General features: G+C 45.6%; 1 protein-coding gene across 1 annotated transcript in view; it reads right to left on the bottom strand.

The window, feature by feature from the left end:
- Kcnq3 (potassium voltage-gated channel subfamily Q member 3) overlaps positions 1-12294 on the bottom strand; it is a 284191-nt gene that overhangs the window by 232254 nt on the left and 39643 nt on the right. The gene's annotated exons all lie outside the window — the stretch shown is intronic.

Genomic DNA, 12294 nt, shown 5'->3' with positions numbered 1-12294 from the left:
TTCGATTAAGTTGCTAAACTGTCTCTGTATGAATACGCAACCCACATGTAACACTAACATGCATACCCACCCAAGAATGTTTATAACAATAGTGAAGCACATCTGTAGGTATCATTGAGAATTTTAATTGGGGTAGATTAATTGGGGGAAGACACTCTGCCTTGAATGCGGGTGACTCCAACCCACCAATCTGAAGTTTGGGATCCCAGAGTCAATATAAAGGAAAGGAGCAAGACAGCATTCATCTCCCCTGCTTCCTGGTCTACTGGGAGATAAGCAAGCAGTCCCCACACACCCACTGCCACAGCCTTGAAATGCTTCAGCCACCATGCCATCTTGTCATATGTCATATATCATGATGGACTGTACCTGCAGACTATGAACTAAAATAAATCCTGCCTCTACTCCTGCTAGCACCATACTGCTTCTTGATAGTGTTTTGTCACAACTTCAAGAAAAGTCATTATTGTGTTACCCCACCCCCAACACACACAGGCTCTTGTGTTTGGGTATGTTTTTCCCTGGCTGATGGTACTGCTGTGTGGCAGGTAGTAGAACCTTTGGGAAGTAGGTCTTAGCTAGAAGTAGGTTGCTTATAGTCCAACCCCATTTCCTATCCAATACCTGTTTCCCTGTCTTCTCACATGTGAGCAAGGGGCCCCCAAGTCCTGTCCTCACAGCCAAGAAGTTGACACCCTCACTGTGATGCCCAGCGTCCTCAAACTTGTGAATAAAACAAGCCTTCCTTCAGGACACTCTGTGTAGGGTGTTTTTTCACAACAATGGCAAATATACTTAATGTTCCAATTCTCAAAAATAAAAATCTCTCCTCTTCCTTATCAAGCGACCTTGTAGATGGCAATTAAATTATTACCTTCTCCAAGAGGCTTTCCCTGACTACCTCAGGCTTGGTGAAGTAGCTGTCAACTAGCTAATACTTAGTAAACTCCTACTGTCAGTAACCCCAACCCTTGTGCTTCTAAAAGATTTTATACAGATCTCCATTTATCTCTATCCTCTCTCCCACACCTAACTCTGGAACACAGTAGGAATGGAACAATTGCAGAAAGAATTAATAAGCTGATTCTATGATTCCCAGGAGACGGGTGTTCCCCAACGGTTAACTCGTTGCCAAGCAGGCGTTGTCAAGGATACTGCAAGATGGAAAATACCCTTTTTCTTCCAGAACAGAACAAAGCATTTGCCCCATATGGTACAGACAGCAGATCCACTGCCTCCGACTGCAGAAGCTGAGGCTCCCTCCTGTCTCCTCCAAGAAGCAGGGCTTCCTCGTGTGTCTGTGTGTCCCGCTGTCTGCAGGCACACGTGACTGGGGAATCCCATCTGCCTGCACACACGCCCACCCATGACAGATGAATTCATCTACAGTGTTGCCAGGAGCAGCCTCACAGCCTCGTGAGCAAGAAGACAGTGATGAATTATTCATAGAGAGAGAGGCTGGTCCCATCCTCTCCCAGGGTAGGGCAGCTTGGAGAAGCCCCTATCCTGCAGGGTTTGGTCCCTTAGATAAAAGGAATGGGTAGCAGAGATCAAGTAGCGTGCCTACCTCCTACCCTTTTGGAATCCCAATCTATAAGGTGCCATTTAATTTCATTTTCTTTTGAGGAAGAAAATCCATTGTCCCATTGTTAAATAATGGATCAGCAGTACAGAGTTGGGGACACGAGGCATAGTTGTCACTGCCAATGTCCTTTAGTCTCTTGAACAGGGACTTTCCCTGTGCATGGCAGCAGGGGGGTGGGGGAAACTCCGGGAAAGCCCAGGGATACCCACAACAGAGCTGGGAAATGTCTGGCCTCCCCTCACCCCACTGGCATTAGCATGCAGAGAAGCACTTCATCAGGCTAGAAGATGCTGTGAGAGTCCTAGCCAGATCCTGTGTGTCAAATACAGCTGCTATTTCCAGCAGCTTCTGTGTCAGAGAAGCTCTGTCACATTCACTATGGCTGAATCAATGACTCCAAAGGACATGCAGCTAGTTATAAGGAGTTACAAGGGGCTGAAGAGGAAGGAGAAGAAGTGGGAACTCAAGAAACCTCACCCCTGACACAGTGGTAATGTCTGACCTCATGAACATATCACAGGAAAAGAAAAGGGATGAGTGACACAGTCCTCTCAAGAGATAAAATAAAAACAAAAGTGGACATGAAGCAAAGGATGCTGCAGAGGGTACCAATAGGGATGCTATGGAGGGTGCCATAAGAGATGCTACAGAGGGTACCAATAGGCACTGACTCTTGTTAGGGGTTTATGATACCTTCGATTCACAAGCGATCTGACCTCACCTAGGAAGTGGCACACACACTGGAGAGGCAGAAATAAGCACAGTGGAAAGCAAGAAGAGTAATGATAATGAAAGAAGAGGTATAGAATAGCTGTGTCATGGCTTCAGGTTCTCAATCACCACCTGGGATTCATCCACACAGTCGTGTGTTAAGGACAGATGTCAGGTCACTGCATTATTCTGATGTTCTCTGTCTGGAGTCCGACCTCACCAGGATAAAAGAAATTAAAAGCCCCCAAAGCAAAGTCTGCTGCAGAAATATACAAGTGGAAGCCACCTTGAGGGAGCCTAAGTCATATTGATTCATGCCCTGCCCAACCTCTACCTCATACTCAGACTGTCCTCCAGTCTGGGTTCCGCCCAGATCTGCTGTCCAACATGATGCCCTTGCTACCTGGGGCTCAGGCAGGAATAAAGATTCAGCAGTTTCTTCTCCATCCCAGGCTAGGATGATACCATCAGAGGAGTGTCAACGCCACTCTGGCCCATGAAATGTCCTCATCCCCTCCTTCGGTAGAGAGAACATGCTGTTCTCTCTGAGTTTGTGTTTTTCTCAGTTCCCTTCAGTGAACACTAGTTGTTGGCCACATCTGAATTCCTAAGAGCTGGCCCTCAGCTGCTATACTTACCAGCAGTGACATCTATCCTTGGAGACTGAAGTCCCCACAGTGATAGTACGTAGGGATCTTCATGGTTCAGCTGACCCTAGATTCAGGTAGGACTCCCTGTCTGACAGTGCTGACTTGAAACTTTGAAGAGTGTATCTAAGTCTAGATCTGTCTCTGTCCAAGGTCCCAGACATTTCTTCTGTTCCCAAAGTGGGAAGAGCCACTTGGCTTTTTTCCATGCAGAGGGAGAAATGTTACCAGGAGAAGCGACAGTATTCTGGCCATTATAATGGCCTATGGACCTTCCAAGGATGACAGAGTATATGTGAAGTTAAAACACTCCAGGGGAAATTTTCTAAACAGGTCTGCTGGGGTGATGACTATGCACTGAGAAGCACTAATTCCTCTCACACAGAATAAGTCAGTTGATGTCCAGTTCCCAGCCACGCCCTAGTTCTCAGAAGAAGAATCCGGCTTTTATGTCACATACCTCACCCCACATCACAGAGGTCTAGCTGCAAAGGACCTAGATTTGGGAATTACTGTGACACTTCCACCTGTGGAAAAGGAGGCATATGTTTTCGGGTACACAAGTTTACTGTTTTGTTTTAATTTAATTTTTTTAGCAAAAAAAAAAAAAGATTTTTCTGTTAAAAAAAAAAGAAAATGAAATGAAGATCTTTAACTCTTTATTACTAAGATGGGATTTCCCAAAACCTCTTTAAGTTCCCAGCTGGACTTCTTTGGAATTCTGGAATTTGTCTCCTTGGAATTCCAAATTGCTCAGTGCTTAATAATTCATAAATTCACTCTGGAGTTGGAATCACTGAGTGGCTTCAGGATCTTAGTCACTCAGCTGAGGGAAGGATGATACGGAGCCTGTCCTCTGCTGAGGAGAACTACAGGGCAGAGGAAGGAAGCTCAGAAGGTTGGAAGTACAGAAAGAAAGGCAGAGCTACTGCAGGCTTTGCAGGAGGGTCATTCAGCGCTGCGACTTCAAAGCAAGAAGACTTTTTCTGCTGGGCGAGCCAGCCATAGTTTAAGTAGAAAGGCTATTTCCCACAGGAGAGGGGGTACATGTGAGGGGGCATGGAGAGCTGAGAAGTCATCAGTTCTCAAAGGAAAATTAAGTCTTAGAAACAAGTCAATTACTGGGTTCTCTCTCTGCCCCCCCCCCAAAATCTGAACAAAACAACCCTGTCCCATTTTAACATAATAGACTATGTATGCAGGTCCTGAATCTCAAATATAAAGGACTAGGGAAATTCAGTAAGAGAAATATTTACAAATGTGGGCTAGGTGGTTAGGGAAATCAGTAACAAGGGAAGGTCCCTGGGACTGGCAATAGCAGAGTAATTAACATCCTGGGGGTGTGGGGTACTGGAGAGAGAGCAGGTGACAGAAGCAGGACAGCTGGTACCTATGCAGTGATGGCTACAACAAGAGCTGGGACCAAACCAGTACAAAAGTGGAGTGTCAAGCTCTCTTCCAGCTGCCACCTGTTTCCCTCTTTACTGGAGTCTGTCATACTCTGCATCCAACCAAAATTCTATTTCAGGATACCTGCAGATGAAACACAAGGTGAGTCTCCTGTGGGGCGGCTGAAGGATGGATTTGGAAAGGCACACACAAAATTCTTAGCATCACATAGATGGCTGTGAAAGACATATTTTCCTCCTTAGCCTGCTTATTATTTCTGTCCTAGTAACGTGTGAATTCCATGTGGTTGGGATGGGACATGTCCCCTAAGCAACAAGTAGGTCCTGTGACTCAGGACTCGGCAAATTCATCCATCCATCTGGGCTTTTTTTTTTTTATCAAGTATGGAAGTCCATCTGTGTGAATGGTATGAATCATTCATATACATCTTATGTTAAACTGAATTGGGCTTCTTGTGCCCATTGTATTTGATTAGAAGGAGGACCAAGTAAATAGGAATGGCTTCTAAGAACAGTCTCTCCAGAGAGCTATTGGCTCTAGTCTCCTGACACTGCCTGATAGGTAGCCCCTGTAAAAGGATACTCTTCCATCTGCATCCCTTATTTCATCCCATGGGGAAGCCACTACCTGGCTTCTAATTTTCCTTGTGAAGTCTCAGCATCAGACCAAAAATGCAGGAAACACAGACCATAGCAAGCCACTCAAACACATGGGCACAAGACCTATTGAACCACAGTTGTTTCAAACAAATGGCGAGGTCACGGATCTATAGGTCCATGTACAGCCCGGGAAAGAAAATAAGGAACTGGAGGTCAGAGCCAAGCTGTGTAACACAAGCTCCCCTCCTCACCCCCTCCCCAGAGTTTTCTGAAAGGCAGCTATCAGGGGGGACAGGGCACATCACTGGTCACTGACTGCTGTGCCTGGGATTAACAGCTGCTGCTGGGCTGCTTAAACACATATTTACCCACATGAGTGACCCGTTAGGAAAGGAGGAGGAAACAATTACTTTGAAGCCCAAGGACAAGATAAATATAAGCTCCCATCACAGGATCCTTGTCAAGGACTGGCAGCCAGGGGTAGGATCTGTGACAGACCTGAGGGACCATCTCCAGCATGTGTGTAGGAGTAATGAGGCACTGGGGGATGCAAGGTGGGAGGATATAGAGGGTGCAGCAAGCCACAGAATTGCAAGTGAGGCTTGGTTTCAACAGGACTTGAGTGACCATAGGGCACGTTCCTTATCCTTCACTCTTGGGTTCATCCCTATCATTTGTAACAACAAGGACACAAGTAGCCATAAACAGGGGTATAGGGAAAGGCGGAGAAAATGCATGGCCAGACCTCAGTTCAAATTATACCTGAACCTGTGAGTATCACATGACTTAAGGCTGTCTTTGCCTACCTGTGAAGTGGAAGAAGGGATACAGATACCTAGAATACAGGAGAAATGTCAGAAAGGGCAGCCTCCTAGAGAAGGGTCTGGTCCTGGAATACCAGAGCTCTTGACTGTGTCCTCTCAATTAAAGCTGTCACAGAACTGAAGGGAACTGCTTTTGCAGAACAAACAAAGACATTTTTCCATGTGCATAGTGCTTTTAAGAGCATCCCCTCACACTCTCTTGCTACTGTGACATGGCCACACAAAGAGTCTAGCATCGTAGGTCCTGGAATCCAGAAGAGAGTTCTTCTCAGCCTTAAAGTACTTCCCAGAAAAGCTGAAAATCTTCTACAAGGCCATAGAAAATCCAACCCATGGCTGTTGTCCTCTCTGCTAATGCCTGGTGCCACCATCCCAGTGCCCTCGGGAAATACGTTCTACAAGTAGGAAAAGTGGAAACTGCTTTCTAAGTGGCCACTACACTCAGAGATTATTCTAGGTATTGCACTATGACTGCTGATCCTCAGAAGAAATCTATAATGGTCTAGATTTGAACCCATTTTAGAGATAATGAAGTGGAGTCTTAACTCTCCCTCCACGGCTTGCCAAGCATCACCATAAAACACCAGCAGCAATAAGTGAAGAGACTAGTGTGTCGGCTCAGCCTGATTAACTAGGAATTCTGTGTTCCTCCAAACATGCTACCCTCTTCAAAGAATGCAAACAAACAGCTGTCATTTTGGAGTAAATGGTTCCCATCTCCAGCAGTTTGGGCTCTGCGATTGTCACTGAGGAGAAACATTTCAGTAAAATGTCCTTGGTAAGCCCCCAGATTCAGCTCAAATGTCTGACAGTTTGTCGGCAAAAATCACACCTCTTGCACTTAGTTGATTTAAAAAAAATCACTATTTTGAGAGGTCTCAGCTAAGCAATATATCATTAGTTTCCCACTAGCTCTCCTGTAGATAACACTTCTGACATGTGGGTTATGATAACAGTTGCCTGGGCTATTTCTCTGAAACCTAACTGCTGATTTTGCTGAAAATCCCAACTCTTCATTCAGGCCTGCAGACAGCCAATGCATGACAAAAACAGGATCTAAAACTTGGCATCTCTGCCTTCACTCACTTGTGGCTGTCCCTCACTTGCCTTGGCCTGTAGACCTGGCTCTACTCAGTTTTATATAGTGACCCACTGATTATTTGAAAGATGTTTTATTCATAATGAAAACACAGAGTGAATTTGGCTAACTGCCTATTGCAATCCATGTTTCTTCTGTCCCACCCTTGTGAGCTTTCATCCACTCTATGCCTAAAGTCAAAACTGTGTTATTTATGCAAGACAGCTCCTGAGTTAAGTCAACTGTCTGTGAGTTCACAGTCTTCACAGCCAAGGATGGTGGGCGCAGAAAAGAATACATATTTCAAAATTGTACCCATGACCTGTTGAAAATTACCACATTGGCCCTCTCAACCAAGTCACCATAAAGTATGGCCCTTCCTTTGTCAAAGGCAAGCCAGGTCTCCTCATCCATCAGTCTTGGTACCTCTTGGCTATCAAGCTATAGTCCCAGTAATGAAGCCTTGCCTATTTTGTTATAAGGTTTGGCTTGGTCACATTTCTATTGACTCCATGGAAAAGGATAATGGAAACCTTACCAACAGACTTTTTTGAAGTCTCAGCTCTAGAACAGTATGTTAAATAACCTTCTACTTTTACAAACTGCCTGGCCTCAGGCAATTTGCTATAGAAAAAGAAAACAGACCGGGAGCTGCTAAAACAAAGCATCACAGTCTAGGGGCTTAGGTTATGGTTTGGATATGAAATGTCTCCCACCGGTTCGTTTGTTTGAATACTTGGTCCCGATTCGCCACTCTGTTTTGGTAGATTGTGGATACAAAGGGAAGTGAAGCTTAACTGGGGCAAGTAGGTCACTAAAGGGTAGGCCTTGATGTTTCTACCTCACCGCACCTAGATTTCTCTACTTTTTGACTGCTGATGTGAAGTCACTAGCCACATCACCACCCAACTATCACAGTCACAGCCACTCTGACTGCAAAGTCTGCTTCATCATGATGGACAATATCCCCTCAAGCTACGGGCCAAAATAAGCCTCTCCTCTCTCACTCTGCTGCTTCTCAGATTTTCCTAAAAGGGGGAGTTCACTGTCTATAGTTCTGGTCACTGGGAGCCTGGGATCAGCTGCAAGCATGTCTGGGTTCTGGTGAGGGGCCTTTCTCTGGGGTTACTGCTTCTAACAAAATAACCCATTGGCAAGGCCTCATGTTCAAGACCCCTAAAGGTCTACTTCTGTCTCCTTCCACTAGGGACTAAGATTTCAACTCAGCAATGCTAGGGGGATGTAAACATCCAGTTCCTAGATGTCCCACTCAAGGGGACACGCGTTTGGCTAGGCAAATCCTATTGCATCTCCAAATGCATCGATCACCACAGTTTTCCAGACATGAAGGATGGAGTCTGTGGATCCTATTGGCTGCCATAGCTAGATGAGCAAGCCTAAACTTTCTGTGAAGCCAGAAGCATTAATCGCAGCACTTGGTACATCTTGCTGACACAGAGACATATGTAAGCTGTGTTCTTAGAGAAAGGTGAAATCGAGCCAGTGGTACACCCAGAGGTCACTATGGTCACAAAGGTCTTCATAGGGAAGATCTTCCAGACAGGCACACTTGTTTAGAGAACTGCCTTCTGTGTGGACAAACAGCTAATTGGCTGAAGAGTCTCTATGTGTCCAAGAAGTAGTGATAAGCTGTACCCAGCAGCACTGTGTTTCTGTACCTGTAATATGCTTGCATCTGCTAAGACTGCTGGGACAGTGCCAGCTTTTCAGGTGAGACTTTGGATGCCTGGCATCACAGCATGGAACACACCTTCATTTCTCCTGGGCAAGGACTGTACCCTGTACACGTGTCACCTCAGACCCCTACACTAGCTCTTACCAGATGCTCTGACATGCTAGTTGAACTGGCCACCAGGAAAAAACATAAATTTCAGTCAGAGAGCCCAGGATGCTATTAAAACCTAAACAAGAAGGCAAGGTTTGTGGAATACACAAATGGTAGGCCAGAGGAGAGGTAGTGGGCAGAGGGGGATGTTTAAAAGGCTTAAGCACTCATGGTCTGTGAAGGGCTGTGGGCTACATCTTGCAACTTTTCCAACTCTGTGTGTGTGTGTGCTTGTGTGTGTGTGATCTTATGCTCCATTTATCTGTAGCTAGAAGTGTTAATATATTTTTAGATATTTGAAGACGAAATATATTCACACATGTGACACATCAAAGCCCTCCATAAAGGGGTAATTTTCCTCAGCCAAGAAAAACTCCAAAGAAATGAAATTTCCAGTTTAGTCAAAAATCACTTGATAAGAAGTCTCAAGAAAACAGTGTGTCGAGAAATGGGACACGCTCTTTGATAACAGAAGGGCAGGTGATAAAAGGCAAGGGGACATGAGTTGCAGGATACATTTATGAACACTTCAAATCCACAGAAAGAGCCCAGAGATAGGATATACACACACTGAAGAACCACTGAAACAAGAGGGGTTACCTATTCCCCAATGGCACTGATTACCTACGGTGAGGCAGGACAGAGAATGGGGCTGGCCTGGAACAGGACCTTGATAGGTAGAAAAGAGAGAAAGATGATTTCCATTTTGGTTTGGTTGATTCTGCCTACAGCTAACGTGTAATGCTCAGCCTAACAAAATCTGAAATCACCTAGGAAACAAGACACCAGGTACACCTTTGAGGGTTTATTTGGATTAGGCCAGAATCTGGGCATTCCGAGAGGACTGTCTTGAATACATTAATTGAGGTAGGCAGACCCTCAAACTCTGGCTTGCTATCCTGTACTGAATTGGAAGGAGAAGATGAGCTGAGCCCCAGCGTCCATTACTGTTTCTTGGATGTGGATGCAATGTAAGCAATTACTTCAAACCCCTGCCACTGGAACACCCTTACAATGACTGACTATAATCTTTAACTACGAGACTTTTCCTACGTCATTTTCTACAGTGACAAACAAGTAGCTAAGACAAAAGGGAATGTTTACGAAACTGAACAGTGAGACAAATCTCTCAGTAATCAGGACTAGGGCAGGAAAAATACCACCTTCAAGACACTAGACCGTTCCGTAGTGCAGAATCATACAAGGAGTCTCTTTTGTATAAGGATCTCCTTTTTTGTATATAGGCCTGTTTCAACAAGATAATTGATCATGTGTCTCTGGTATTGAGCTACAAGTATGTGGGAGAGGAAATCTGTAGCCATCACTCAGATACGCTGCCTTTACCCAGCTCCTTTCTCCTTAGAACTTTCAGCGTCTAACCTAGCAGAACATGCCCAGGAATGGGTGCTCTCCACGTGTGAAGCCTGGCTACACTGTAAAGCATGTTCTTTCTATGTGCATCTCCCTCAGAGCTTCCACTTGCCGTTGCTCTTCTGGACTCACCTCCTATGCTTCTCTCACCATGGCAAGTGCCCCAGTTCCTCTCACCTTCTGGAACTTCTAGGATCACATGTTCCTGCGCAAAGGTCAGATCAAACACATGGAACTGAATCCCTCCTCAGCTCTCCTTTCTCCACCTGGAACTCAGAGTGGGCGAAGCTGGGTTCAGTACTAAATGGTGGTCCTCACTGCTGCCCAGCTATCTGGAAAGGAACCCAGGAAGAGTGGTGGAGTACAGGCTCACTACAGCTTGACTCCTGCTCCAGGCATTCCATCTTCCTGGGATGGTTCTAGAAATTAAAATGAGCCAATTCCAGCCAGATGAGATTATATTAAATGCAGGTTTATTGGGATGCTGTTCTTCAGCAGGAGGCCAGGGAAGTCACCACGGGACGGGAGAGAGAGGAGAGGGGGAAGAGAGAAAAAGCACACGCACCGAGTGGAATAGATTAGAGAGAAGGAGGGAGAGAGGGAGACCAATATCTCGATAATATTAGGAACGTCTCTGGAGGAATCCCTGGGCTGGATAGTTCAGAGTTAGGGGCAGAGTAGGCCAGGAAGGGACTGAGGGATGCTGGGAGAACCTAGAGGTCAGGTCTGCTTTGGTGTATAAAATATGCACCTCAGTCCCTTGTCCTGGGGCCTGAAGTCAAACAGAAATACAGTGGTAACAAATCTTCAACAGTAGCCTGAAGTTATTACAGCTTCTACATCCTAGGAATGTGGCAAAATATAAAAAAACCCAATCCCTTGAGAAGGAAGGAACTTTTTTATCGTCTTGTGAAGCTGAATAGGCTGGGGTTCAGATAAGTCAGTAATGAGTCCAGCATGCCCTAGATACAAGTGTCATAGTCAAGTCTTATTCCCAAACATTCCTGGTCTATAGTGCACTGACCCACTCAGGTTTTAGGTATCGTCCAGCCAGGAGCCCATGAGACCCAGCAGACAAGTAACTCGAAAGGTGGCTGGGGGGTATGGGAAACCATAGTGTGCTTTGTCACAGCTAAACATACACTCTCTGAGAGTGACAAGAACTAGGTCAAAAGAATTATTTCGAGGGGTGGAGGGAGGAACCTGCATAACTGTCCTGAATGCACCCTGTCATTTGCAGCCAAATGGCCCCACTTGAAAAGCTCCCTCTTTCACACTGGATCAAATGGCTGGAACTCACTAGATTGAGCTCCTTCCTGTAAGCAGGCTGTACACCCCCACACAGCTGTCCCCAGGGATGATGAAGCGAGAGGGTACAGAATTAGCTCTGCCTTCCAAAGGCTCCAACACTCTTTACTCTGCTCCGTCGGCACATTCAAGACAGAAGTCATATCCCCTGGGCCTCCACATCTTCCTCCCTCCATCCCAATGGCTGAGACCCTGCCCATCTCTGAATAGTGCAACTGCTCCATAATTCCCAACTCCACAGCTCTTGGACTCCAGGTTCCAACCCACCCCTCAAGCTTTACAGGTAAGAAAACAGAAGTGCAGAAAGGAAAACCATCCCGATGCCATTTGTGGAAGAATGGAACCAAAATCCAGAGCTTTGGAGACCTAGACTGACCACATCCCTAACCTATCATAGTCTTGGGACTCCCAGATATGGCAGTTGCCTGAAGTTTCTGGAACAGATGAGCACAGACCTAATGTGCGAAATAGAAATCTATCCTGTGACAACCCTGGAGACCAGAAGTCTGAAATCAAGGCTGACTGGGAAGGTTGGCTTTAAGATTTCCAGGTAAGATTCTCTCTCAGATCATCCAGTTTCTGGAGACATCACATGTTCACCCTCTTGCCACAGCACCATTACAAACCCTAGATGTCCTCACAAGGCCTTCTCTCCAGGCATCCATGCAAAAAATGTCTAGTCAAAGAAGCTCACATTCATAGGTTCTGCAGATGATTGGATGATATCCTGGGACCCAGAGGCTGTGCCAACCCACTGTAATGAGTTTTATCTTTGTAAATCAGTAATTTGTGAAAGCAAGTGTAAGTTAAAATTAAAGCCCCCAAAGAATGATCCACTGCATATCTGCCCACAAATTAGAGCTTATGGATTTACAATGAAGGATTTCCCTCCAAGGGATATCACAGGAGACACAG

The sequence above is a fragment of the Mus caroli genome, unplaced genomic scaffold (assembly GCF_978045245.1).
Source record: "Mus caroli unplaced genomic scaffold, Mus_caroli_1 scaffold_16, whole genome shotgun sequence".
NCBI classification, from domain to species: domain Eukaryota; kingdom Metazoa; phylum Chordata; class Mammalia; order Rodentia; family Muridae; genus Mus; species Mus caroli.
This window is presented reverse-complemented; position numbering and strand designations above follow the sequence as displayed.